The sequence below is a fragment of the Micropterus salmoides genome, unplaced genomic scaffold (genome assembly GCF_014851395.1).
Source record: "Micropterus salmoides isolate LMB-PRFRI ecotype aquatic unplaced genomic scaffold, ASM1485139v1 Ms_hic_scaffold_7, whole genome shotgun sequence".
Classification (NCBI taxonomy): domain Eukaryota; kingdom Metazoa; phylum Chordata; class Actinopteri; order Centrarchiformes; family Centrarchidae; genus Micropterus; species Micropterus salmoides.
Window position 1 is genome coordinate 37,875,603 of NW_024044459.1, and position 25,684 is coordinate 37,901,286.

A 25,684-nucleotide genomic window follows, 5' to 3' on the forward strand; every position below is an offset into this window, starting at 1 on the left:
TGCAGGTTGTTCACCAGTCACGAGCTGTGAAACAAAAGTACGGCTCTGTTGGTAAATAAAAAGGAAAAGTTACGTTACCGGCTCAGCTGTTAGCTGTTTACAGAGCTAACGCAAAAGTTGCTATGTGGCTGTGTTTTAATGTCCGGGACCGTTTGTTTTGGAGAGGAGACGACCTCTGAGGTAATTCGGGTCCCGGTAGAACCCTGTCAGGGCTCTGAAGTGGACCCAGAACAACTCTCATCAGCTGTTAGCTGTAAACACACCACAGGGCTAACGCTAATGTTGCTACGTGGCTGCGTTTTAATGTTTTATTTACCGGGTCTGTTTGTTTTGGAGAGGAGACGACCTCTGAGGTAATCCGAGCAGGACTAATGTTACGGTGCGGCTGTGTTAAAACTATAACTTAGCACAACATCACTGCGCCGTAATAACGTTATGCTTTATTAAATGTCATGTCATTAACAAACAGCTATATGTCGTCAGTCCAGTGACTGTTACCTGACATCCGACCTGCCTCTCATTGTCTGGCGCCGGCAGTCACTCAGCCTGCCGAGTGAACGAAAGGCTGAGGAGGAGCCATGTGAGCGCTGAACGAGTCGTTCATTCCTGCTCCACAGTAGCTGTCACATGACAGATGAACGACTCAAACCTGGAAACCCACAGTTGAGAGTTGTGAACTAATCAGTTCTGTTTCCTGTGCTGACGGAGCCCATGCAGCTGCCGTGTGACGAGTAATTACTCCCTCAGACTACTCGTTCCTCCTGAGTCACATACATTCTTTGACCGACACAACATTATCACTGAGTGAACACTGTGGTTGGACCGGGACCCAACACAGCCTCTGAGACGATTTTGTAGACAAAGGATCCTAATTATTAACAAAGGTTAAAAGAGAGATGAATATCTCTCCCATGATTCATGGTGAAAAACAGTGCACTTGACGAAACTAAGATGATAGAGCCTCACTGACTGAAAAGGCTCTCCACAGTCCGCCGTACTCGGGGACTGCAAAGACCTGACCTTTGAACTACGTTCTTACTTAGGTGGTTGACCAGAGGACAGTTACCTGACCGGTTCTGACACCACATCTCGGGGGGAAACCAGATGCCTGGTGCTTTGTTGTCCTGTTGCTTATTTTATACTGAACTGGATGTTTGTGTGACCCGCATATTTACTTTAGAAACATGTCTGCACTTTATCTAACAATAACATTTGTGAATAACAGCTTTAATGCTTTAACTGTTCTTTTAAGTGTTTTCCTTTAATTGATATTGCCTTCGGTACAGATAGAGGATTAACAAGGGTTAACACTAACATCTTAAAGTATGAGGTTGAATCTACTTCGATGCTAGACTTAACAGCTACTAAAGGTCAGAAATGGAAACTGGTAAACTGTTTGTGTTATTGGACACTGTGAGCTCCAAGGTTAAGAGAGATTGTGGAGCAAAACAACTGCAGACCAACTCAAAATCTCAGGCTGTGTCTTTCCAACAGGTCCAGATGTGACATTATGGTGGATTGCACTAATACCATGTGAATAAATTAAATACTGTCTTGTAATTTTTGGAATGTTAAGTAAATAGGTAAAAGTTTTCCATAAACAGGAAGCCAGAATGTTGGCCAAAGCCCTAACAAGCCCAATAACTGAAATTCTTATCTGTTTTTCTTCCTGGGTGCTGGTGCTGTAAAATTGTAACAGTATGACAAAATGTTTTGGTGAAGCAAGAAATTACTTTTTCCCATATGTGCAAGAAACATTGCCTTCACAGCTGCCCTTTGTATCCATGGCTGCTCTCCCTCACTTGTTCCACAGGTTTTATCTTTAATTGGTGTTGTCGGGGCCTTTTCCAAGGGCTATGGATTACTGGAACAGCAGTAAAAGTCTCAGGAAAGGCCCTACGATGATTCAGGGCCCTCAGGTTACATCCTAAATCAACTAGTGGAGGAAATGCCAGGAAGGCCTGCTGTTGTTCTGGTAACAACAAGTCACTCCAACTCGATTGAGGACAGACATCACAGTAAAGAATTGACTGCACATATAGGCATAGGTACATAACACTCATTAGTCTGTAGTCTCTCGTGGTTATTACGAATGTTGTATCACCTGCTGGGTTCGATCCAGGTTGCTAATAAAACTGCATAGCTATAAGGAATTCTGTAAATTGTTTTTTATTTACAGAGCACAACCATACTAACTAAATAAAACTGTAAAGTTACATGGTCAACAATAAACCTGTAACCTGTTTTTAACTTACAGAGCACAACCATGTAATGTGCAATGCAGTTAATGACAGCTGATAAACTACTGTAAGTCAACACACCCTGCAGACTCTCAAACCCAGTGTAACTTTAACTAAATAAAACTGTAAGGCCACATGATCAAAAATAACCCTGTAACCTCTTTCCAGCCAACAGCAATAATTAACCCGAGCCAGCGGGATGTAAATAATTACATTTATTGACCACCAAAAGTTTGGCAAGTAAACAAACACTTGTTCATCTTTCATAATTCATCTTTTTATAACGAACGACAGTCAGAGTTAAACTCTCGTAGGTCATAGCTAAAGCAAGCTAACGTTAGATGGTTAAAGCTGAGCTAAACATGTTCACTAACCTCAGGTTACTAACCTATTTTGCGTTCAACGCTTCTTTGTTTGGGTCTTGTTTATGTTTAAAGTTTATGATGAACGGCTCAGCAGCTGTTTGTTGTCCTCTCTCACGTGTAGCAGCTGATGCTACGTGTTACGTAGGCAGGTTATAGGTAACGCAGGGAGGGAATAACGGCACGCTCATCAGACGCTTCCTAAAAATAAACATTGTTCACGAGTCCCGCACCTCGAGTCTCAAGTCACTGTGTGTGCGACTTAAGTCGGACTCGAGTCCGAGTCTCTAACTCGAGTCCCCGTCTCTGTCACTGGCGCAGCAGTCTGTCATTCCCACATATCCAGTAAATACGACTTGTGATTGGATTGTACCTCAGCAGACAGCAAAGCATTAGCCGAGAGCAGAATGCCCCGCCTCCACGCTTTTTCCAGTTACGAGGCTGCGAAGCTCCTCTGAGTTTCAGCTGTGTGACAATTGCTGGCACAAGTCACGTGAGACGCAAGCTCGCAACTGTGTGGGCGTATCTCCGCAAAGTGGGTGTTGTAGATCAGCTCTGACAAAATAGTCTGCAATATGAGTGAAAATGAAATGCACTTTCGAACCTCAATTTTCAACCCGTTCTCCCTCCAGGCTCGTCACATATGGACGCATGGTCAAAACCCATCAGCCTCAGTTTGTAATGCACTGGGGATCCCTATTCATAGTTTTCAGTCACGTGACACTCGCAGTACCTGGAGAGCAAAACAACAGACCAACACAACGGCTCACGCCGCGACTCCCCCTTAGAAACGTCGCAAAAGCAAAAACATTTATTTATTTGGATCACCTCTCAACTTAAGAAAAAGAAAGATATGAACACAAACTGCAAGTGTCGGGCACTTCTGATCCATGTTACAGCATCCGGTGCCGCGTTTCTATCGTTAAAAAGCCCCAGGTCCCTGCTGCGGCTCGACTGCAGTAATGTTTAACCCTTTCACCTAACACAGCTCAGGCTTGTCTCTTCCATTTGTGCATCAGAAAGTACAACTACCATCCAGCATTTTGGCAACGCAAAAGTAAAAAACTCATAGTAACAGTGTGTGACTTGCTTCCAGGCAGTGGAAAATAACGTCTTTTTTGGCCTCCAAGGGAGCGTTTTTCATGGAATGTGACGTCACGTGAAAACTATGAATAGTGTCATATTCCAACGCAGTATGGGAAGTCAGTAGCGTCAGTGTTTGACAGTAAAGGCAGGTATAAGATATTTAACAGAAAAGACTGAGTAAGGAGGTGCATAGGGTGGACTTTGAACCCCTGTGAAACAAAAAGTCAACATTAAATTATTTTTTAAAGTTACGCAAGTTAACTTATGTGTTAACTGACCTACGTAGTTATTTCAACCATGATCTTTTCCTAACCTTAACTAAGTCGTTTTTGTGCCTAAACTTAACCACATCGCAACGTTTCACGACTTCAAAATGTCAGTTTCGAAAGGCTAGCATTTTATTTTGAAAGTCTAATCGGACATGGCTCATGTCTAAAAATTATGTTAAAGGGCCTTGACCAAGTGTCAGTATGTGATGAGTCGGGGGTGAGAATGTGTTGGAATGTTCAAATGAGTTTCAAAACCAGTTTTCAGATCACCATTTAAAAGGTTTCACACCCGAATTCTGTATGTATGAATCCACAGGGAGAACAGGGACAAATTTGAAACTGTGAAAAATTGTTTTTGCAACATCGTAAAAAAAGAGTGTTGCCGTTCTGAAGAAAGAAAGTTTTCCATCTTGCAGCAGTCCATAGCTGGAACTAAACTGTACTGTCTTCTTTTAATATATTCTGAGTATATGAGGAGTGCCATCACATCCTGTGTTGTCTGGACTGGTCCCACTAATGCTGCTGCTGCAAATGCAGGCGCGTATGACCGCACGTTCACGCGCCACACAGTTTCTAAACAAATAGCCTGGTTGGGTTTCACTCTAACATTGTTCAGTCCCAAAGTCTGAAAACAGGGAGTAGCGTCTATTTAGTTCCAGGGTCTTCATTTTACCCACCAAGAAGTCTACTCGCTTTCTATCGAGCATGTTGGCTGTTTTTCTACCTCTGCTCGTCTCTTTTCGTTGTTTACAAACTCATAACTCTCACTCTGCAGCACACACAAGTCTTACAGCTCGGAGAACACAGGTTCAGCTGCCTGCTGCTCCTGAAAGTCGCTCTGATTGACTTTCTGTGTGTCGAAGTTTAAACAGGGCTGCTTTTTCACTTTAACTTTCTCCTGGTGCCTCAATGTTTCCATTTCCTGCCCGCATTTCAGGAATGCATCAAAAATCACACACACAGGAATCACAGGAATGTTGGGCTTCTGTAAATATCATCACAGAGTACGGTCTAGACCTGCTCTTTATGAAAAGCACTGTGAGATAACTGTTGTTGTGATTTGGTGCTATATAAATAACATTGAATTAAATTGAACAGGAATCGCCCCCTTTTCCAGTTTTACTTTCACTATCTGAAGCTGTGTTTTAAAGACTCTTCGGCCTCTCTGGGACAATCTAGTCGGACTGGTTTTCCATCTGGACCTGGTCTAATGTGGTTTCCATGTACAGAAAGTTTCAGACAGGGTTCAGGTTTTGTCTCTTCTCACAGCAGTCAGAAGTTCACCTCCCTCTAACTTTCCTCTTCACCGCAGAACCTGAAGCTGACTGTGGTGATCAGAGTCCTACCTGAGCTCCAGAGCAGCAGCGACAGCGCCAACAGGTGATCCATGTCCAGGTAGCTCCACAGTCGCGCTGCCACTGCAGTCAAGCCAGCCTCCTGGAAAACGACAGTCATCCCTCGCGCTGTTTTCCGATGCGTTTTTTTCTAGGCATTACGTTATTCTCGAAGCACATTTCAAAATAAAAGGCAGCTTCTGCTGAACATAATGCAATTGGTGCCTGAATGAATAAATAAATGCTTAAGACAACACAAGTATACAGTGGGTACGGAAAGTATTCAGACCCCTTTAAATTTTTCACTCTTTGTTTCATTGCAGCCATTTTCCAAAAATCAAAAAAGTTCATTTTATTTCTCAGTAATGTACACTCAGCACCCCATCTTGACAGAAAAAAACAGAAATGTAGAAATTTTTGCAAATTTATTAAAAAAGAAAAACTGAAATATCACATGGTCATAAGTATTCAGACCCTTTGCCGTGACACTCATATTTAACTCAGGTGCTTCCTATTTCTTCTGATCATCCTTGAGATGGTTCTACACCTTCATTTGAGTCCAGCTGTGTTTGATTATACTGATTGGACTTGATTAGGAAAGCCACACACCTGTCTATATAAGACCTTACAGCTCACAGTGCATGTCAGAGCAAATGAGAATCATGAGGTCAAAGGAACTGCCTGAAGAGCTCAGAGACAGAATTGTGGCAAGGCACAGATCTGGCCAAGGTTACAAAAAAATTTCTGCTGCACTTAAGGTTCCTAAGAGCACAGTGGCCTCCATAATCCTCAAATGGAAGACGTTTGGGACGACCAGAACCCTTCCTAGAGCTGGCCGTCCGGCCAAACTGAGCTATCGGGGGAGAAGAGCCTTGGTGAGAGAGGTAAAGAAGAACCCTAAGGTCACTGTGGCTGAGCTCCAGAGATGCAGTCGGGAGATGGGAGAAAGTTGTAGTAAGTCAACCATCACTGCAGCAATCCACCAGTCGGGGCTTTATGGCAGAGTGGCCCGACGGAAGCCTCTCCTCAGTGCAAGACACATGAAAGCCCGCATGGAGTTTGCTAAAAAACACCTGAAGGACTCCAAGATGGTGATAAATAAGATCCTCTGGTCTGATGAGACCAAGATAGAACTTTTTGGCCTTAATTCTAAGCGGTATGTGTGGAGAAAACCAGGCACTGCTCATCACCTGTCCAATACAGTCTCAACAGTGAAGCATGGTGGTGGCAGCATCATGCTGTGGGGGTGTTTTTCAGCTGCAGGGACAGGACGACTGGTTGCAATCGAGGGAAAGATGAATGCGGCCAAGTACAGGGATATCCTGGACGAAAACCTTTTCCAGAGTGCTCTGGACCTCAGACTGGGCCGAAGGTTTACCTTCCAACAAGACAATGACCCTAAGCGCACCGCTAAAATAACGAAGGAGTGGCTTCACAACAACTCCGTGGCTGTTCTTGAATGGCCCAGCCAGAGCCCTGACTTAAACCCAATTGAGCATCTCTGGAGAGACCTGAAAATGGCTGTCCACCAACGTTTACCATCCAACCTGACAGAACTGGAGAGGATCTGCAAGGAGGAATGGCAGAGGATACCCAAATCCAGATGTGAAAAACTTGTTGCATCTTTCCCAAAACGACTCATGGCTGTATTAGATCAAAAGGGTGCTTCTACTAAATACTGAGCAAAGGGTCTGAATACTTATGACCATGTGATATTTCAGTTTTTCTTTTTTAATAAATTTGCAAAAATTTCTACATTTCTGTTTTTTTCTGTCAAGACGGGGTGCTGAGTGTACATTACTGAGAAATAAAATGAACTTTTTTGATTTTTGGAAAATGGCTGCAATGAAACAAAGAGTGAAAAATTTAAAGGGGTCTGAATACTTTCCGTACCCACTGTATAAAGAAAGTATTACATTTTCACAGAAAGCTTCCTAAATTTAGATTCAAACTGATGTTAAAAGAAAACCACTGACTCATTTCACTCCACAGTGACAGCAGACCACCTCAGGGAGACACTCTGTCAATATCAGAGCTGTCTGATGTAGTTTTGTTTTTAAGGTACAGCCCTTGAAAGTGTCCTCTTCGAGTGACCACCAGAGAATAACAGTCAGCCAATATCAAAGCAGTCTCATGTCCATTTTCTAAATGTATACACACATAAACACACAGACACTGCACATTATTTTCCAGATATAAACACACTTACATGTATGTGTACAGACAAAATATTAAACATCTTTCTAAAATAAAAATATGTGATTGTTCAGAATGTGCATATGTGTGTATCTTGGATCATTTCTTTATTCCAGTTACTTCCTTGTCCATACAAGCTATATTGGTGGGATGTGATCAGGCACACAGAGCAATTCCACTTTGATTTTCTCGCTTTCTTCAGGTCTCTGGTGACCATAGCAGGGCACTGCTCATGGAACCACCTTTCACACATTTCACATTGGATCTACAAAGGACAAGGTTAAAATTTCAAAGATGAATGTCAGGGTACTCTCACAACACAAGACCTTTTTCAACAAATGAAGAAAACAACATAGTCCCAGTCTCTGTTTACTGTTACACACACACACACACACACACACATACACACACACATATATATAAAGCTGTGAGTTTAAGAGTTTAAGTAAAATGACACGCTGGCTTTACCCAACTTTCATCCTAAAATAGTGTGAAACAAAACAGAAATTCATATTAAATACTCACCCAGTTTGTCATCGGAGGCCCTGATCCAGGAGGCTTTGCCACTGAACACATGGCAGAGTTATTGGCGATATGAAACACTAATATATGTACAATGAGAAATAAAACACCAAAATCAGTTATATAGTAATAGTGGTGTGCAAACTTACACCTTAAGTTCATGTTCTGCAATAGCTAACCAACTACCTTACAATATTTTCTGAAAGTAAAAAGTAAGTCCGAACACACCATTACTTCATTTTAATTATTTACTAATAATCTACAAAATTATGTATTTCTGTTGTCAATGTTGTCAAAGATTTAAAGCTTCACTCATATTCTGATAAAAATGTCAGAAACAATTATTATTTTTTGGATAAGTTACGACTCATTAATAAAATGTATTACATGCTACTGTAGATATTTTTTTACTTACTGTATATCATTAAGAACATTGCTGCTTCACATTTTACAGGTACAATGAACGAGCTAGCCTAAGAGAAGCTTTCTTAGAACCAATTGTTCATTAAATTGTACTGACCATAACAGAAAGAGACATTACATTGGTATACATGTTAAACAGATTTGGTATGTTGACCACTGGCAGCCCGGATGAGATTGCTTTGGTATAAACCTTCTCTCTGAATTTATAAATTGTTTCCACTTTTATCGTCCCCCGGACATCTTCATTAGCTTAGCTCATACAAAAACCTTAATCTGAATGTTGATCTTCAAAGAACTTTTTGTGAGGGCTGTGAACTGACTGCTGCACAGGGTTATTATCCGGCAAACATATTCCTCTGAAGGTTAGTAGCTCGAAATGGAAATAAAATGTTCTCCCACAGTTACACCTGAGATCTGTCTGGCAACTTGTATGTTTCGGTCGAGTCCTAAAAAATCTGATTTACATTACCATTTATCAACAACAGAGACCAACACTGTCCTTATGAACCTGATGCTTTCAGCATCTGCAGAGCCATTGCTTTTCTCTCATTGGCCATTTCCTTCCTTGATGTCCCAAAGCTGATAACTGGAACATCTGGACAAACACAAATTTTCCACATCAATATTCAAACATCATAAACGTCAAATCTTTGCATAATGTATCTTTTGTAACGCAGATCTATATTAACCAAAGCAACTCTGAACTATCGATTAATTTATAAATGTACTTGTATCTTCTTGTATGTAGAAAAACATTATTACACTGGCAAAATGAGATTAAAATATGTAGGGATGCAAATTAAAAGCACCGTGAGCTAATTCACTTGAGAACAACATCACATTTTTTGTTCAATTACATTTAAAAGCACCTACCATGATGACAATGATGCCACAGCTATTTCCATCCTGTTGATCTGGGTGGGTGAAAACTCCTCCTTTCCATTTATTGTCCACCCATTCAGTTTTGCCAAGCCGTGTTCGTCTCATATTTACATAGCCCCTGTCTGTTATGTATGATGAAACAGATTAACACTTTTGATGTCATCCACTCGCTGCTGTTATAGATGTTATAGCCTAGTTATATTCTAAACACAGCTTGAATTTAAATGCAGCATACAATTTACAAAAAAAGTGTTTACTTCATACAAGTGGATCCATACCTGTCAATATCCCGTTTTGGCCAGGAAAGTCCCGTATTTTACCCTTCTATCCCGCCATCCTCCTGTCTTAGTATTTTCCCTTAAATCTCCCGTATTTTAACCTGCGTTATTAAAAAAATACACCCCAATCTGATCTCTCTGACTGGCCTCGCGATAACTGCCACCTGCAGGTACTGTCGGTGGAAAAGAAAAACTTTAAAAGGAAAGCAATATGAAATTAAAAGAATGTGTGGAATGAAAATAAAATGTAAATGTAAAGACAAGCAATGCTAAGTGAACAGAAAATATGCAAATAAGCATTTAAATAAATGCTCTTCATATATACCCTTTTGTAAGGGATACTGGAGCTTGGTTGGGGTGGTGGGACTGCTCGCGGTTGGCGCCGGAAAATTTCCCTTATTTTCAAATCCAAAACTTGACAGATATGAGTGGATCGCTGTCAGATAATGGATCCGTGAGATGCAGAATCAACACAGGACACCGTCAGACTCTCCTTCACTGACTGCGCTGAGCAAGTAAATGCTCCATACTTGTATAGCGCCTTTCTAGTCTTTTTGACCACTACACTACATCTACATTCACCATTGATACACTGAGCCTAAGTGCTAACAGAACTGGCGGAACAGCCGCCAGGGGCAATTCAGGACACTTCGACATGCAGCCTGGGGGAGCCGGGATTAAACCTCGACCTTCCGATTAATGGCCAACCCGCTCTACCTCCTAAGCCACATAGCTGTAGTGGAAAAGGCGTTGTCAATAGCAACACAGAATGTTTATCTAAACGCGCGACATGAACAGCGCTAATGTATTCTCTACAGGGGTATACGTTGATGTCATTTCCCCTTCTGGAACACACTGGACTGGCAAAACATTTGTTACCATGGCTGCGTTTAGCAAACTGGGAGTAAAGCAGGTGATTATTTGCTCAAATTAAAGGCAGTCGGACTCGACAGTGATCCTAACTGCTTCCCACAGCACCAGCGGTCCGGCTCTTTCCCATTTTAGATGTGTTGTTTTTGTTTTAGCTGCTTGTCTTTCTGCCACTCAGTGAGCGTAACTGCGTTCTGTGACATCACGTGCATACCCTCTATAGGGGTAAATTTGACCCACTGGCACTTGTAGGTATAAATGTTCATTTTTTGAATCTGGCTTTATCTTGACATTTTTTAACAATAGGGGGCGCTACATAACACACTTTTAGGGAAAGAGACTGGGGGACTTGAATATTATATTGAAACAAAGATACAAACAATCAAAAAACAGCCGCGGGTAAATTTTAATTTTTCTAGTTTAATGAATGCATGAAGTGGGAATTTATATAGAGAAAAGCAGAATTGAATTTTATTTGTCAATATGTGAAAAATGTGAACAGCGGCATCTTAATTTGATGACTGATGGCCTTGCCGTTGTCTTAACAGGATGTACTCTGTGTTTGCACGATCACCAATGAAAACATTTCTATGTAGGGCCTACATGTCTCCACATAATAACCTACTTCCACACCATGCACATAAACAGTGTGCAGGTGGAATCCTGACATGCTTGGCCTACACTCTGTCACTATTGTGACAAAAAAACTGTCCCTGTCAGTGTTACAAAGTGGTTGTGAAAAAAATAATAACAAAATACTCACATTAAAGTATACACAAGGGTACTCCTTTTGTTGTTGTACCATTAGAAGTAACAAAAAAAACTTGAGAACATTAGTGTTGTGCAATGGATATATGTGGTGCCCTCATCATGAGCAGGGCAGAAAATAACATTTGGAATCATCTTCCTCTGTGGAACTTTATGCGGGATCCACCATGTACACTGTGTGGTTGACGGCATTTATGTACTGTAAATTATACAAAATTAATTAGATTAAAAAAATATTAATTACATCTTTGAAATAACAACAGACATTATAGATACAGTAAGACTTCCTGTGTACATTGTTGACATTTGCAACTGAAACAAAGGCCTGCTAATTGTCGAAGTTGAGCTGAATGAAAATAAATATTTTTAAGGGCAGTGTGTGCCATATTTACATATGTTTAAAGTCTTTCAAATAATCTCAAAAGCTGAAAACCCTGATTACCTTTGACAAACTGTGCCGGCAAGCTGCTCGTGTTCACCAAACTGCTGTGTAGATGTTGAGAATGTAGATTGCATTCCACACCTCCAGCTGATTTGCCTCAAGTTGAAGCAGGCCTTCGAGTATCTAATGTCATGTTTTTGTGTCTTCTTTTTAAAGTTTATATAATTACACAATTTAGTTATACATGTACATAAAGGACATTGAGGGTTGGGCCTGTATTGCCAAATGTATTTGTGTATTTAGTTACTGAATTCATTTACTCTAAAAATAAACTCTACATAGAAATTTATGGTTTACTGCTGTCTGCTTTAAAGATATGTGTTATTCTCTGAACTTGTATTATAATCATTAGATGATCAAATACTATCTTTAACATTTTCTTTCTTGCTGGTATTACAGCTTTTACATTTAATAGAATATAATGTAAAAAATACCTCGCCTGTTTACCACCGGTGTGGCCGAAGACTTCGCAGCTCACTGTGGTGGATAATATCTGAATGTCCTCTGGTCTGGGAGGAGAGCACAGATACCAAAATCTCTGTGTCTTTTTTTTTTTCCACAAGGAGGCGAGCTTTAGGTCCAAATTGTTAACACAACACATACTGTCAAACAACAAATTAAATGTTCTGTGAATTAATTTACTTTACATTTCCTCATTTGGCAGATGCTTTTATCCAGCGACTTACATTTGAGGAACAACATAGAAGCATCAACAGAGCATCAACTACAGATCTACAACTGACAATACATACTAGTAAGAGCTCATAGTTCATATCACATCAATGGGGTAGATACCGAGGGAAGGAAGTAAGAGTTAACAAAAAGTGCAATCAAAACAAAAAGTGCAATCAATACAAGATCATTGTAGGGGATAGAAGAAGAAGAGCACAGGAAGTGCATGTTAGAGGTTAGGAGTTAGAGGTGTTATAAGAGGAAGTGTTCTCGGAAGAGATGAGTTATCAAGAGCTTCTTGAAGTTAGAGAGGGACGCCCCTGCTCTGATGGTGTGTGGTAGCTCGTTCCACCATCGTGGTGTCACAGATGAGAATAGCCGGGACTGGGATCGCTTTGTGTGAAGGGATGGCAGAGCCAGGCGGCGTTCGTTGGAGGAGCGTAGCGGCTGAGAAGGAACGTAAGTTTGTATTATGGAGTTTAGGTAGATGGTGCAGACCCAGCAGTCACTCTGTATGCAGCATTAGTGACTTGAATTTGATTCTGGAGGCCACGGGGAGCCAGTGGAGGTCACTGAGTAATGGAGGGACATGAGTCCTTTTGGGCTGATCAAAAACCAGACGCGCTGCGTTCTGAACCATTTGTAAGGGTTTCACCGCACAAGCTGGAAGACCTGCCAGGAGGGCAGAGAGATAACCACGGCCTGTACCAGAAGCTGGGTGGCGTACTGAGTGAGGTAGGGCCTGATTTTCCTTATGCTGTATAGAGCAAAACGGCTTGACAGAGAGACAGCAGCAACATGGTCTGAAAAGGACAGCTGGTTATTAATCATGACACCCAAGTTTCTCACCACCCTGGTTGGAGTGATGGTTGCGGAGTCAATTTGTAGTTTGATGTTATGGTGGATAGATTGCTTGGCTGGAATGACCAAGAGTTCAGTCTTAGAGAGGTTTAGTTGAAGGTGGCAAGCCTTCATCCATGCAGCTATGTCCGATAGGCAGTCCGTGATCCGCGCCGAGACAGTGGGATCGCCTGGCGGGAAGGATAGGTAGAGTTGCGTGTCGTCTGCGTTGCAGGGGTAAGAGAAGCCGTGCGAGCGAATTATCGGCCCCAGTGAGGTGGTGTAACTTGAGAAGAGAAGGGGCCCAAGCACTGAGCCTTGGGGCACCCCTGTGGAGAGGCAGTGGGAGTGGGATAATTGTCCTTGCCACAAAACATTGTAGGAACGCCCTGAGAGGTAGGATTTGAACAACAGGAGTGCTTTACTCGAGATGCCCGTTGCTGAGAGAGCGGATAGGAGGATCCTGTGGTTGACTGTTGACTGTGTCAAAAGCAGCTGATAGGTCAAGCAGAATAAGAACCGAGGTTTGGGCTGCAGCTTTAGCTGACCTTAGGGCTTCTGTTACAGACAGAAGAGCCGTTTCAGTAGAGTGGGCACTTTTAAAACCAGACTGATATGGATCTAGGAGGTCATTCCCTGAGAGGGATTCTGAGACCTGTTTGAAGACTGCCCGTTCAATAGTTTTGGATAAAAAAGGTAGAAGAGACACTGGTCGATAGTTCTCAACTTGAGTTGGGTCAAGTGAGGGCTTTTTGAGCAAGGGTGTAACCCAGGCCCTTTTGAAAGTGGTCGGGAAGGTTCCTGAAGCCAGAGAAGTATTTATCACATGAGTGATTGTCGGGACCACAGTAGGAGATATGGCTTGGAGGAAATTCATAGGAATCGGGTCCAGTGGGCATGTAGTTGGACGGCTACGGGTCAAGAGTTCTGATACTTCGCTCTCTGTGAGAGGAGTAAACGAGGAGAGTGAAGAACCACTGACCTGGGAGGGCAGAGGAAAAGATGTAGTAGGACTGCTACAATGGTTGAGTTTGAGTGTTTCAGAGAATTGGCAAGTTATAGCCTCCAATTTGCCTGTGAAGAAGGCAGCAAAGGTATCAGCAGACAAGTTTGTGGGTGGTGGATTCTGTAGCGCTTTAAAAGTGAGTCAGTGGCACTGCTTATTCTGTCATTATAGAACGCAGTTTTGGCAGCACCGATGCTTGTTGAGAAGGAGGATAGGAGCAGTTGGTAGCCCTTAACGTCGGCGGGGTCTTTGGTTTTTCGCCATTTTCTTTCAGCCGCTCTGAGATCAGTACGGAGCCCACAGATGGTATCAGTTAGCCACGGGTGGTGCTGGTTTGGGCAAGCAGGCTTGGTGGATAGAGGACACAGGCTATCCAGGCACGAGCTTAATGTAGAGCACAGAGATTGTGTGGCATCAGATTTCTTTCTTGTGCCTTTTTTGAAATAATTATGTTACTCCCTGTGCAGGGGGGCTGCCAGGTATTTTGGGCCCTTTGACAAAAAAAATCAAACTGGACATTGTGCAGCTGTTGTCACCACTTTTCTAGGACCTCACTATCCCATCAAAACTTTACATAACTCTAATTAAAAGCTCGCAAGTATCTGACTTCTTGTATTTCAATATTAGTAGTAGCAATAGAGCCAGAGAAATCCCCACAGCCTCCCTGGCATGATGCTAACTGGCCTGTCATTCACACAGTGCTGCTCCCCTTCTTCACTGGGACAGGGAGGCTACAGTTCTGGGCAGACTGGGCTGCTGCTGACTCATCTGTCGTTAGTCTGCTAAAAGGGGCAGTCATAACAATGTTGCCTAGTAAACCAAACTCTGGTTTTCTGGTTCAGTCTGTAACCCAGTTTTTCCCCATGAAAAGTGGGCAGCCTTTAGTCTGTGAGTTATATTAACCTGTTGGCTTCGTGTCCACAGTAAAATAAGCTAGCTGCAGACTAGTGTTAGCCTATTCTTTGATCGTTTTTGCTATGGTCTCTCAGCACCGTTTCAAAGGGAATCTGAAAATGCCTGAAGTCAGGGCTGGAATGGCAACAGACTGGAAATTGTTATTTTCAACTGTGTTTAAAAAATACTGCCTGCCTCAGGTTCTTCTCTGCAGAGAAAACCATATCTTTTGATGGATTTGGAGGCAGATGTGGGCCCACTGCATGGATTTTTTTGCAAGGTAGGTTCCCAGCATTGGTGACAATAACAATTATCACCAGTTTGCAATGGTCCAAACTGTCTGATGTATTTGTTGCCTTCATTTTCTATTTGAGGCCCCCCAGCTTCACACAGGGCTCGTGCAAGACCACCATGCTGCTTAAGTTGGGCATTGGCAGCATTCACAATAGCAGCAACAGAAAAACTGGTGAGGTCTGCTCTCCAGACACATACTTCAATGTTTTTGTACAGGTGAATTTGAAAGTCGCCTCTCTTGATGCCTTTCTCAGATGGTTGCTCCACGTTCTCTGCGATGACCTCAGGTGCTTCAGCCTCTGGTTGTGATACACTGGAAGGATCCTCCTGCAGGGATGAACTTGGCTTCTCTGTCACTGAGGACTCAAGCTATTGACAGTGTGGTAACAAACATCACATGTCCTGTAAGCTTTCATGTGTTAATACATTTCTTAAAGTCACAGGTCTTTCCTATCTTTACTATACACAATTCTTTCTGAAAGTAATGAAGTAGTGCAACTTTAATGAGAGGATACAAATTGTCTTAGAATTACACTGAAGTAACAGATGTGGAAAAATATGCTTTGCGATTTAACGTTTACCAAGATGCTAAATGTTTAGTAATATATATTTGCTAATATTTAGGGAATATTTGCTATGTATGGGTTACAATTTTGGATTTATTTATGCACTTTAAAAACATTTATTGAAAGTTTTTTCTTTTTACATGTTTATTTACAGCATGACGTTGAAATGTATATTGTAATAGGCTGGAAATTAACTTATAAGAAGAAAACTGGTGCATTACCTTTACAATACCTTCTTGGTAGATCCTTTGAAGGCGAATGGCTTTTGGATGGGTCTTACATATCCTCCCATCTTTTTCTGCTGCCGTTCCTTCCATTTCTCCTGATCAACTCTGAATATCTGCATAAAGAAGTAGTAATGGAAGAAATCATTTAGAATAGAAATTCCTTTACAGACAGAGAAATGTTACATATCATCAAACATTAGTTTATTTGCTCAAATCAGCATTAATCGAATAGACTGCATATTTAATAACTGGAGCTTAGTGTGTCAAATATTATGTGCACTTTGCATTACATTATGTCAATATTTCACATTTGATGATTTCTTATCTTTCAGATTCTGCTCATCTCCTCTTCTCTCATGATGACAACATGGTGGAGAGTTCTATCCATCCATCGTCAGCCGCTTATCCTGCGTACTGGGTCGCGGGGGGCTGGAGCCAATCCCAGCTGGCATCGGGCGAAAGGCGAGGTACACCCTGGCCAGGTCGCCAGTCCATCGCAGGGCCACACAGAGACAAACAACCACTCAAACTCACACCCACACCTAAGGACAATTTCAGAGACACCAATTAACTTAGCTTGCATGTCTTTGGATGGTGGGTGACTTACAATTGCTATACATGTCAGGTCGCACGCCTCTGGAGCAACTAGGATTAAGTGTCTTGCTCAGGGACACAGTGGTGGAGAGTTAAGATTTGTCATTAATAGAACACTGATGTACTTAGTTAATGATTTATTATTCAATTTTGCAAAATTTCAACTTTGGTTTTGGATTTTTGAATGTACATTACATGACATTTATTCATTTAGCTGACGCTTTTATCCAAAGTGACTTACACTTGCTATAGATATCAGAGGTCGCACGCCTCTGGAGCAACTAGGGGTTGTGTGACTTTACACACTGTAAATAGCCTTTTGCAGATAAGCGTGCCCTCTACCTGACAAAATCTGTAACTGGCCAAATGAAGCACAGGTGCCGTGTGTACTCGGACTTCAAATTGACTCAAAATTTTTGAGATTACGTCCTCAAAAAGGAGAGTCAGATAAGTCCACAGATGCTGTAAAATATATATATATATACACATGCAATTACTCGTCACTTATAATGCAAATTGTCAATTAGTACATTACTTCTATGTTGTACACACCACAGCTTTGATAATATTACGTGAGTACAAAAAAAAAAAAACAACAAAAAAAAAAAAAAAAATATATATATATATATATATTTAATTATGCATAATATATGCAGAATAAATTGCTGGGAGTGGTACAGTACAAAAATAAACCATCATTCACATTTCATTTTAGTGAATTTCCCAACCATTGAATATCAGGGATGACACATCACTACAAGTATTGAAAAATAACAATATAATTGATATGACCCACTTACTGAGGCTCGATAACAGAATGATCAAATAGCTACAATAAAACATTTTACATTTCCATTATTTCCAACTACCATCAAAAACATTTTTAATTGTGAATAGTTTTTTGTTAGGATCAGAAAAATGTCAATGTTTCATGTGGCTGAGATTTGTCCCTCCAATATGTATCTGAAAGCTGCTTTACAGCTAGCCTTTAATCTTTTCTTCCTCAACAACCATAAAACATTTACAAAAATAACAACATAATGTAACGCAGCTCACAAAGAGTACTGACTTACCTGCTCAGGTGATTTCTGTTGTCCTGTAATGCATGGAGGAGATGCAGACAGTTTTGAAGAAATCACAAGCAAACTTTTAGCATTTTGTGTTGGGATCTGCTATAACCATATATTGTGATGCCTATAGTGCTCCAGAAGTATATGATGGAGTAAATGATTATCTGACTGATAATAACATGTATTTAGAATTGTTGTTTCTTTAAATGTGACACTTTGACTGATTTCTTTGACCACTTTAGTCACTCTGGGCTTTGTAATGCTATTGCCTTTGGTAGCCAATCATTTACATGTTGTGAATAATTAAGGTGTGAAATGACAATATAGTTGCAATTTTACATTGGCAACAGATTAGTGAAATTCTATGTTTAAGAAAAAAGAATATATACTTACCTGCCGTCGTGACTGATGGCTGCCATCACCCTCAACCTGAGCAGACTTTCTGCTCCAAGAGAAGAAAATACAATTTTAAAGTTGAACATATTATAGTCATTATTGAAACTTTGAATCTCAGGTAAGATTATTAATCTTAAGTAGCCCACACACCTTATGACTTCCATGTAACTTAAGAAGTCTGAAATTATTTTTGCTTTTGGGAATCCCAAAGGAAATGCATGCTTGACCCCAGAAGCCTTCTGTAAGTGAGGCATCTTCACCAAATTGGCTCTTTTGTAAGGCTTCAACTTTCCAAAATGTCTTCAGTGTGTATTTCTTCAGTTTTGTTCTGTGGGGAATATAAATGAGTATTTCTGTTGGTACCCTTACCGGAACCAACAGAAATGTTAGTACCTAAACCCAAGTCACTGAATGTATGCATGTCGACCGGCTAACCCTACATCTGCACACATCAGCCTCACAGCCGATGTGCTAACAGGTTGGGTTAGTCTCCCTTGTGTTTCTGCAACATAGGAAACGGGGGCATTTCATACGGGCGCTGAAGGGTACCTTTGGCATAAAATCCTTATGCTTTGTCACGCTGTCTGAAAGCGTTATGACGCATTGAGATGAGAATGTGTTGGCAGTTTCCTATAGCTGGACTTCTGGATTAATACTGCATTTCATATTCTGGACTGTGTTTTCTTCTTTTTCATATTCAGTATCAGGCACATGGGAAGACATTTTTGCTTAGGGGTGCTGCACAGTAGAAATGCGCCCATGACACGACTGTGTGGGCACGCACTTACACACTTTCCTTCAATACAGGCCTATTTACACTGCTCAAAAAAATAAAGGGAACACTGAAATAACACATCCTAGATCTGAATGAATGAAATAATCTCATTAAATACTCCTTTCTTTACATAGTTGAATGTGCTGACAACAAAATCACACAAAAATTATCAATGGAAATCAAATCTATCAACCCATGGAGGTCTGGATTTGGAGTGGAAAACCACACTACAGGCCGATCCAGCTGTGATGTAATGTCCTTAAAACAAGTCAAAATGAGGCTCAGTAGTGTGTGTGGCCTCCACGTGCCTGTATGACCTCCCTACAACGCCTGGGCTCCTGATGAGGTGGCGGATGGTCTCCGGAGGGATCTCCTCCCAGACCTGGACTAAAGTATCCACCAACTCCTGGACAGTCTGTGGTGCAACATGGCGTTGGTGGATGGAGCGAGACATGATGTCCCAGATGTGCTCAGTTGGATTCAGGTCTGGGGAGCGGGCGGGCCGGTCCATAGCATCAATGCCTTCCTCTTGCAGGAACTGCTGACACACTCCAGCCACATGAGGTCTAGCATTGTGTTGCATTAGGAGGAACCCAGGGCCAACCGCACCAGCATATGGTCTCACAGGGGGTCTGAGGATCTCATCTCGGTACCTAATGGCAGTCAGGCTACCTCTGGCGAGCACATGGAGGGCTGTGAGGCCCCCCAAAGAAATGCCACCCCACACTATTACTGACCCACCGCCAAAGCGGTCATGCTGGAGGATGTTGCAGGCAGCAGAACGTTCTCCACGGCGTCTCCAGACTCTGTCACGTCTGTCACATGTGCTCAGTGTGAACCTGCTTTCATCTGTGAAGAGCACAGGGCGCCAGGGCGAATTTGTCAATCTTGGTGTTCTCTAAGCACAACCCCGACCTGTGGACGTCGGGCCCTCGTACCACCCTCATGGAGTCTGTTTCTGACCGTTTGAGCAGACACATGCACATTTGTGGCCTACTGGAGGTCATTTTGCAGGGCTCTGGCAGTGCTCCTCCTGCTCCTCCTCGCACATTGGCGGAGGTAGCGGTCCTGCTGCTGGGTTGTTGACTCAGCAAACCTTCTTGCCACAGCTGGCATTGATGTGCCATCCTGGATGAGCTGCACTACCTGAGCCACTTGTGGGTTGTAGACTCCGTCTCATGCTACCACTAGAGTGAAAGCACCGCCAAAACATCAGCCAGGAAGCATAGGAACTGAGAAGTGGTCTGTGGTCACCACCTGCAGAACCACTCCTTTATTGGGGGGTCTTGCTAATTGCCTATAATTTCCACCTGTTGATTGTTAATCAGTGTTGCTTCCTAAGTGGACAGTTTGATTTCACAGGAGTGTGACTGACTTGGAGTTACATTGTGTTGTTTATTTTTTTGAACAGTGTATAAATAAAATCATTCAAATAAAAACCATTGTGATAGTTGATTGATTAGTAGCCTACTGTGAGCGCTGACGGGTCAGTAAGGGACCATCACACAATCACTAAATATGTGTGTCATTTCAGATGTCTAAAATTTAATTTGTTTACATATTTTGTTCATGCTCTTTAGAGTTACCACACACACACAAAAAAACCCTCTGCTCATACTAGATTTCCATTTCTACAATAAACAAGTCACAAGAACAAAGACTGTATCATTGGATTGGACAGATTAGCAACATCATTAATTGTTGGACAAACTGTGGAGGTGGACAGCCACAAAAGAATCATCCTGATAATTCATTCATTTTAACAGAGGTCTCAAGTTTGAGGATCAGAAGCCTCAATACCTCTTTTATAGGCCTACTAGTAGTCCGATTGTGTAAGCCTTATATGGATTTTACTCCTTTCTGTCTTTGTCTAGTCATCTTGGTTAGCTGCTTGTTTTCTTGTTCGTTTCTAAGCTTCTGTAGGCGTAGCCTTCAGGTTCCCTGCTTTTACTACATTAGAGGCCTACTGTTTTTTAATTAAAATTAATTTGCATACTTCCAAGGATGTGAACATATGCGACAAGAATATATCAACATTACAAACAGTGAATTAAATTTTGACTGAGACACTTTCATAGGTTTAGAGAAAAGATACAAGGTTGTTTATATTAGTCATTAGTCAACAAAAACGAAATTTGTAATTCATTCCTGCTACACACATATATTTAAGTGTAGGCCTATATTAAAATATGGTAATATGTTAATTAAAATAAATCAATATATATATATATATAGGCTACATAAATAGCCTACATACACGTATACATCCATCCTGACTGCGTTTGAGCACCAAGAGTAATCGATGTAAAAAACACCTCCTGTCATCTTGATGGAGTCTTGCACTGATAGCTTTAATTTGGCCCACGGGCTTCCTCTTACCGTCCACTGCTGTATGTGAGTCAAATGTGAGACCACATTTTGAACAAAAAGCGCAGGTTGGCTTCACATCGGCCCCTGTGAAAGGGCACTAAACTAGAGTTGTTAAAAGTTGAAATTGAACAGGCCTATAAGCCTTTCACATCAACAATAGCATGTTGCAGTTGAAGTTAAATTCTAAAAATTAATATAGCATATTCATCTGGCGTATAGGCCTCTATCAGGAGAATAGAAAGACACAAACAATAGCCTATATTTTATGTTTTTCCCATGTTTAAAAGCTGGAAAAAAGGAAGAAATTCTACAGCTGCATCAAATACATGGTAGCTCGCAGGGTCACCCTGAGGTGGTCTGCTGTCACTGGGAAGTGAAATGAGTCAGTGGAAACAGAAGGTTTTCTTTTAAGATCAGTTTGAATCTTGGCTGAATTTAGGAAGCTTTCTGTGAAAATGTAATATTTTCTTTAGATACATCGTTTTTACGGTAGAGCGTGTTTGCGCTGACAAGGACATCATGTTGCATTAAAGTGCATCCTGTAAACTCTGGACTCTCTGCTTTAGTGGCCCCAAAGGTTTTTTAAAACAGGATCCTTTCTGGATGTTTCTCTGATTTATCTTTGAATGTTTCTTTTTACCAAAGGATAATGAGAAAACAAAATGAACGTTACTTTATCGCTCTTTCACTACAGCATTGTGTGAGAATCACTTGGCCAGGCGAAACCAATCCCCTATCCAGTGCTAGAGATTCTTCAGTCCTAAAAATAATAACAGCCGCTGTTTTCAGCAAACCACAGCGTGTCCCCGGGTACCTCTGGGATTATTGTGTGGGTTTTGATGTGAATGATAGATTTTGGACCCAAATGCAGGACACAGGAACAGGCGGGTTCAGTTCTTGAGATTTATTAGCAAATTAAAAGTGTTCAAAACGAAACAAGTGATCCAACAGAAAAACAGCTTCTCCACAGAGAGAATCCAAAAACACAAAGACTGAGAAACAAATCTAATCCAAACTAAGCAGGAGGTCGAGTCAACGGCAAGAACACATGAGGACACGACACAAGACAGAGCACAACAAGCTACAGTGATCCGCCAGGACAGAGACTTAAGACCTGAACTAAGATTAGAATATGGGGAATGAAAGATAAACAACTGAAGTAACGCAGTAATGCATGCTCTTTTCATGTTGAGAGTAATAAAAATAGAGTTTCTAATGTAATCTAATAATTCCAGCTGGATTATTAAAGGGAAAATCAGAATAAAAGTGTAAAATCCTGGACTGAGCTGATGGTGGGTTGTGTGGCAGCTGAGATGATCCTTGGAGGTCCTACTCTGCTCCCTGAGCTCCTTCCTCTTCAGTCGGCCCTCCTTCAGCTGCACAAACACCCTGGGTATGATAACCCAGCTCAGTCTTCTGCCCCCCTGCTGGCCTGGAGAGACATGACACATGTGAGTTAGTGCTTCACTCCGTCTACATCTAGACCATAGTAAGTAACGTTACTGTACTGAGTGGGTACATTAGTTAGCAAGTCTTCTACTCTGTGTTGTCCTGCACTGTTATGTTGCTTTACTGTAACTTATGTAGGTCACATAAGTTACAGTGACTAATAAAATAACAATCAATCTAAATTGAACGTTAAAAAGCAAACCACAGCAGATCTGTGATCTAGCTGGCTGCCTTGCATCACTGTAGGCAAATATACACACATGACTCCTCCTTTGCTTTGTTACATCATTTCGGAGGAGGACACAGAGATGTTGGGCTGAAGCAGCAGGTCTGTAAACACACAGATGATGAAAGGTCACATCAACAAAATGGCCCCTGAAGAAGGAAGTGATGTCACAGGTCTGACACGGGTAACAAACATGGAGCAGAGCGATGACAGACTGTAAAAGGAGGGACTGGATCCACCTGGTGGGACGTCCCCAAACACAGAGACAGACAGACAGGTTCCTCCAGGTGTGTCCTGTCAGGTGAAGCTTCCAGAAACAAGCCCACCTCTCTACACTTTAGGACGTCACTGTCCTGGAGAACTTTACAGTTCAGTCCAATGGAAACCACTGAGACACTGAGACAGAGGAGAGAATGAAGTTATGATATGGTAACCCTGGTAGCTGTCCTGACTTCCCCCTTGGAACGACTGTTGGAGTCCCTCCTCACAGATCCTGGGTTTGGGAGATGCTCTCACAAAGCCATCTGGACAGGCGTTTCAGGGCCTTACTGACCAATTTATCACTGAAAACAGACAAAGAGCTGAGCATCAGATGGGAAACAACAGATGCAGTCTCTCCTCCCTCGGCCATCATGGGGTGGGGGGTAGAAGGCATCCGGATGAATTTTTATGTTTTTTAGGAACAAAGGAAGAGTTTGGTCAAAGAGTTGATTTAATTAAAGCAATTAATTCTGAGCTCCTCCCGCCAGTAAACAGCTCAGTTGTCAGAGCAGAATCCAGTTTGACTACGGGTGTTTATTTGTCCAGAAGCTCCAGCGCTGCCCCGGCTCTGTCCTCCACAGCTCCCCGTCACCCAGCAGCTGTCTGCACTCCCCCTCTCTGCCTGGTCCTCTCCAAACAAGGCTCTGAAGCCGCCGGTGACGTCCGGACAATCTCAGTGCTGATTGGCTATAGCAACACAGTGTCATGCTACTTTAACTTGTGCGAATCCCTTACCTTTGCCAGCAGCACCCCACCGCATCGCCCGACAGGAAATTGCGGCTCTGGCGTCTTTGCATTGACTCTGTATGTAATCGCGTCACCCCCAACCCTCACTAAGCGTTTGGTCTGAATGCACAGTTAGAGCCTCCAACACAAGGGGCAGGTCCCACTGAGGCTTTAAGACATGCGACATAGGCTGCTTAGTCCTCATGCCCTGCTAAAAAACAATTTACAAGGGAATGGGCGAAGATTGGTTTGTCAACAAAACCCTTGTGACAGGAGGAGACGGATGCTGCGTAAAACTTGATGGTTGAATGCAACAGCCATCAGATCAGATCCCACCAAACAGGTAGATGAATCTGTCTCCCTTTGGACGCACCAGCACTGAAAGACCATCCACTTAGCTTTGTAGAAAGAAGTGGTGGAGCTCGCCCTCTCCACTTGGATGATCGCAGGACCTCAGCAGATAGACCCGCCCGTCTCAGCCTCTGCCTTTTAGGAGCCAAACCTGGTCTGAAATTGGCAGCGTGCCTATGGTGCCTGACTCCTGCGAAAGAGTCCCCGAGACCAGGGATGCAACATGGGTGGGGGAAACCAATACAGCAGCCCTTCTGGTCATGGAGCGTGTGCATGGTCCATTCACAGGGGAGGGCTGTTCTGTGGCTGAATTGAGAATCCCAGCAGGCAGTGGGTGTTGTGCAGGCTGGCCACCAGGTCAACTCGTTCTCACAAGTCGTCACATATGGACGCATGGTCAACACCCATACACCCTGTAGCGTCACAGTTCAGCACAGAGGGGGAAGTCCTGTAGCGTCAGTTTTTGACGGTTAAGGCAGGTATAAGATATTTAACAGAAAAGACTGAGTAAGGAGGTGGTTGGTGTGGATGGAGGGCCAGAACCCCGACTTTGAACCAGGAGACCGGGCTTTGTGTCCCTTGTGAAACAAAAAGTCAACATTAAATATTTGTATTTAGGCAAGTTATGTAAATTGACGTAAGTGACGTTACTTAACTGTGTTAACTGACGTACCTAGATATTTTACTTAAACCATGATCTTTTCCTAACCATAACCAACTACTTGGAGCCCTAAACATCAATAAATGACGCATAAGGGTTACCCAGGTCGTTAAAAGGCGACGCCAAAGGGCCTTGGAGTGAGAATGTGTTGAATGTGAGGACCTGGTCCATAGTGTTACTGCCAATGTCAACAGAGACAGGGATCAAACTCCGCTGTGTCTGTTGATGTGTTGATGCGGTTGTCGGCCCTCACCAGCAGATGCTTCCCCTGAACCAGGGTGTTGGAAGACCAGAATAAGTTGTATGGATATCTACCAGCCATACTGTATATTCTAGTATTCACGTAGTAAAAGACTTTGCCATTGGCATGTCTTCAGAGTTTGCATTGAAGACAGTTCTGTGTTCACCAACGTGTTGCAGGGAGAGTCAGGGCCGAGAGAGACAGGAAATATCACAGACAGCTACATCAAGTGGAACGTCAGGATAACTGAATACATTTGTACTGTGGCTTCTTTAACTAGCAGCTGCTCCATGGTTTTTATGGCATGTAGCCGGTTTTGTTCTAGTTATATTACACTGCACCCGAGTTTTCATAATCTCCCCTCTGCAGTCTGTTCTCCATCTTCTGTCACTG

At 42.3% G+C, this 25,684-nt stretch overlaps 1 protein-coding gene and 1 long non-coding RNA gene across 2 annotated transcripts in view; both read right to left on the bottom strand.

Annotated features, from left to right (window-relative positions):
- LOC119891504 (scavenger receptor cysteine-rich type 1 protein M160-like) overlaps nucleotides 1-25,684 on the bottom strand; it is a 1,270,577-nt gene that overhangs the window by 1,125,273 nt on the left and 119,620 nt on the right. The gene's annotated exons all lie outside the window — the stretch shown is intronic.
- LOC119891625 lies at nucleotides 7,233-12,401 on the bottom strand. Its single transcript, XR_005442469.1, has 5 exons — nucleotides 12,107-12,401; nucleotides 9,306-9,436; nucleotides 8,941-9,027; nucleotides 8,013-8,089; nucleotides 7,233-7,752 (listed from the first exon to the last, which is right to left on the bottom strand). It is a non-coding gene; the product is annotated as an uncharacterized LOC119891625 (long non-coding RNA).